The 4,371-nt window shown below is 47.6% G+C and overlaps 1 protein-coding gene across 1 annotated transcript in view; it reads right to left on the bottom strand.

The window, feature by feature from the left end:
• smyd4 (SET and MYND domain containing 4) overlaps positions 1–4,371 on the bottom strand; it is a 12,622-nt gene that overhangs the window by 1,902 nt on the left and 6,349 nt on the right. The gene's annotated exons all lie outside the window — the stretch shown is intronic.

Genomic DNA, 4,371 nt, shown 5'->3' with positions numbered 1-4,371 from the left:
ACTCTCTGAGTAAAGAACCTACCTCTGACATCTGTCCTATATCTATCACCCCTCAATTTAAAGCTATGTCCCCTCGTGCTAGCCATCACCATCCGAGGAAAAAGGCTCCCACTGTCCACCCTATCTAATCCTCTGATCATCTTGTATGTCTCTATCAAGTCACCTCTTAACCTTCTTCTCTCTAACGAAAACAGCCTCAAGTCCCTCAGCCTTTCCTCGCAAGACCGTCCCTCCATACCAGGCAACATCCTGGTAAATCTCCTCTGCACCCTTTCTAATGCTTCCACATCCTTCCTATAATGCAGCGACCAGAACTGAACGCAATACTCCAAGTGCTGCCACACAAGAGTTTTGTACAGCTGCAACATGACCTCATGGCTCCAAAACTCAATCCCTCTACCAATAAAACCTAACACACCGTACGCCTTCTTAACAGCCCTATCAACCTGGGTGGCAACTTTCAGTGATCTATGCACATGGACACCGAGATCTCTCTGCTCATCCACACTACCAAGAATCTTACCATTAGCCCAGTACTCTCTATTCCTGTTACTCCTTCCAAAGTGAATCACCTCACACTTTTCCACATTAAACTCCATTTGCCACCTCTCAGCCCAGCTCTGCAGCTTATCTATGTCCCTCTGTAACCTGCAACATCCTTCCGCACTATCCACAACTCCACCGACTTTGGTGTCATCCGCAAATTTACTAACCTATCCTTCTACGCCCTCATCCAGGTCATTTATAAAATTGACAAACAGCAGTGGCCCCAAAACAGATCCTTGAGGTACACCACTAGTAACTGAACTCCAGGATGAACATTTCCCATCAACCACCACCCTCTGTCTTTGTACAGCTAGCCAATTTCTGATCCAAACTGCTAAATCACCCTCAATCCCATTGCCTCCGTATTTTCTGCAATAGCCTACCATGGGGAACCTTATCAAATGCTTTACTGAAATCCATATACACCACATCAGCCGCTTTACCCTCATCCACCTGTTTGGTCACCTTCTCAAAGAACTCAGTAAGGTTTGTGAGGCAAGACCTGCCCTTCACAAAACTGTGTTGACTATCCCTAATCGAATTATTCCTTTCGATATGATTATAAATCCTCTCTCTCATAATCCTTTCCAACACTTGACCCACAACCGAAGTAAGGCTCACTGGTCTATAATTACCAGGGTTGTCTCTCCTCCCCTTCTTGAACAAGGGGACAATATTTGCTATCCTCCAGTCTTCTGGCACTATTCCTGTAGACAATGACAACATAAAGATCAAAGCCAAAGGCTCTCCAATCTCCTCTCTAGCTTCCCAGAGAATCCTAGGATAAATCCCATCCAGCCCAGGGGACTTATCTATTTTCACACCTTCCAGAATTGCTAACACCTCCTCCTTATGAACCTCAATCCCGTCTAGTCTAATAGCCTGTATCTCAGTATTCTCCTCGACTACATTGTCTTTTTCCTGTGTGAATACTGACGAAAAATATTCATTTAGCGCCTCTCCTATCTCTTCGGACTCCACGCACAACTTCCCACTACTGTCCTTGACTGGCCCTAATCTTACTCTAGTCATTCTTTTATTCCTGACATACCTATAGAAAGCTTTAGGGTTTTCCTTGATCCTACCTGCTAAAGACTTCTCATGTCCCCTCCTGGCTCTTCTTAGCTCTCTCTTTAGGTCCTTCCTTGCTAACTTGTAACTCTCAAGCGCCCTCACTGAGCCTTCATGCCTCATCTCTACATAAGCCTCCTTCTTCCTCTTGACAAGAGATTCAACTTCTTTAGTAAACCACTGTTCCCTCGCTCGACCACTTCCTCCCTGCCTGACAGGTACATACTTCTCAAGGACACGCAGTAGCTGTTCCTTGAACAAGCTCCACATTTCAATTGTGCCCAGCCCCTCCAGTTTCCTTCTCTATCCTATGCATCCTAGATCTTGCCTAATCGCCTCATAGCCTCATAATTGCCTTTCCCCCAGCTATAACTCTTGCCCTGCGGTATATACCTATCCTTTCCATCGCTAAAGTAAACGTAACCAAATTGTGGTCACTATCACCAAAGTGCTCACCTACCTCCAAATCTAACACCTGGCCTGGTTCATTACCCAGTACCAAATCCAATGTGGCCTCGCCTCTTGTTGGCCTATCTACATACTGTGTCAGGAAACCCTCCTGCACACATTGGACAAAAACTGACCCATCTAAAGTACTTGAACTATAGCGTTTCCAGTCAATATTTGGAAAGTTAAGGTCCCCCGTAACAACTACCCTGTTACTTTCGCTCCTATCCAGAATCATCTTTGCAATCTTTTCCTCGACATCTCTGGAACTTTTCGTACACCTATAGAAAACTCCCAACAGGGTGACCTCTCTTTTCCTGTTTCTAACCTCAGCCCATACTACCTCAGTAGACAAGTCCTCATCAAACATCCTTTCTGCCACCGTTATACTGTCCATGACTAACAATGCCACGCCTCCACCTCTTTTACCACCTTCCCTGATCTTACTGAAACATCTAAACCCCGGAACCTGCAACAACCATTCCTGTCCCTGCTCTATCCATGTCTCCGAAATAGCCACAACATCGAAGTCCCAGGTACCAACCCATGCTGCAAGTTCACCCACCTTATTCCGGATGTTCCTGGCGTTGAAGTAGACACACTTCAAACGACCTTCCTGCCTGCCGGTACACTCCTGCGACCTTGAAACCTTATTCATGACCTCACTACTCTCAACCTCCTGTACACTAAAGCTACAATTCAGCTTCCCATCCCCCTGCTGAATTAGTTTAAACCCTCCCGAAGAGCATTAGCAAATGTCCCCCCCAGGATATTGGTACCGCTCTGGTTCAGGTGTAGACCATCCCTTTTGTAGAGGTCCCACCTACCTCCCCAGAATGAGCCCCAATTATCCAGGTATTTAAATCCCTCCCTCCTGCACCATCCTTGTAGCCACGTGTTCAACTGTTCTCTCTCCCTATTCCTCGCCTCGCTGGCACGTGGCACGGGTAACAAACCAGAGATAACAACTCTGTTTGTTCTAGTTCTAAGCTTCCACCCTAGCTCTTTGAATTTCTGCCTTACATCCCCATCCCTTTTCCTACCTATGTCGTTGGTGCCTATGTGGACCACGACTTGGGGCTGCTCCCCCTCCCCCTTAAGGATCCCGAAAACACGATCTGAGACATCATGGACCCTGGCACCTGGGAGGCAACACACCAACCGCAAGTCTCTCTCGTTCCCACAGAATCTCCTATCTGTCCCCCTAGCTATGGAGTCCCCAATGACTAATGCTCTCCTCCTCTCCCCTCTTCCCTTCTGAGCAACAGGGACAGACTCTGTGCCAGAGACCTGTACCCCATGGCTTACCCCTGGTAAGTCGTCCCCCCAAACAGTATCCAAAATGGTATACTTGTTTTTGAGGGGAATGGCCACAGGGGATCCCTGCACTGTCTGCCTGTTCCCTTTCCGTCCCCTGACTGTAATCCATCTGCCTTTTTCCTGTACCTGAGGTGTGACTACCTTCCTGTTACTCCTCTCAATTACCCCCTCAGCCTCCTGAATGATCCGAAGTTTCTCCAGCTCCAGTTCCCTAACGCGGTTTCCAAGGAGCTGGAGTTGGGTGCACTTCCCGCAGATGAAGTCAGTGGGGACACTAGTGGTGACCCTTACCTCCTGCATTCTACAGAAGGAGCATGCAACTGCCCTAACATCCATTCCCACTGTTCTGAATTCCCAAACAGACTATTGAAAAAAAAACTAGTAACCTTACCAAATCAGCGCTCAGAACCTTTTTTTTTTGTTAGAGGAGAAGGATGGGTGGGAGACACTACCTAGGTAGTGTTTCAGGTAAAGCAACCCCCCAAATATATTACCTCACTGACTCACTCCAAAAATGGAGTCACGCGAGGTAAGACTTTTATAATCAAAAAGCTCACCTTCCCAGGCTGCCCTCGCGCTTCCTCCCGGACTCCTGCCGCTGAAACAACTGAAAGACCGCAGTCAAGCGAGGTAAGACTTTTTATAATCAAAAAGCTTACCTTCCCAGGGTCCCAAATATCTCGAATCACCAAACATCCCCAATTCTCTCCTCAAAATCCCTACAACCCGCCTCCATCAAAACTCCTCCCACACCCTAAACTCACTCCCTTCTATCCTTCAACATGTTCAACACCCTTCTGATCACAAGCCCTGCGTAAGCAGGCCCCTATCTTCTCCATCTCATACGGCCCCAGTGGTTCTGAGATTTACACAGAGGTCAGAGGGACAGCCCTCACCTTGAGAAGCATAAACCTGTGCCAGGCCGTCCTCGATCTCTCCCTGCAATGGGTGTTGGTCAGACAGGAGGGTGTGAGCCAGCTGCTGACA

The sequence above is a fragment of the Rhincodon typus genome, chromosome 26 (genome assembly GCF_021869965.1).
Source record: "Rhincodon typus isolate 14 chromosome 26, sRhiTyp1.1, whole genome shotgun sequence".
Lineage (NCBI taxonomy): Eukaryota > Metazoa > Chordata > Chondrichthyes > Orectolobiformes > Rhincodontidae > Rhincodon > Rhincodon typus.
The sequence above is the reverse complement of the archived record's forward strand: the minus strand, read 5'-3'. Positions and strand labels throughout refer to the sequence as shown.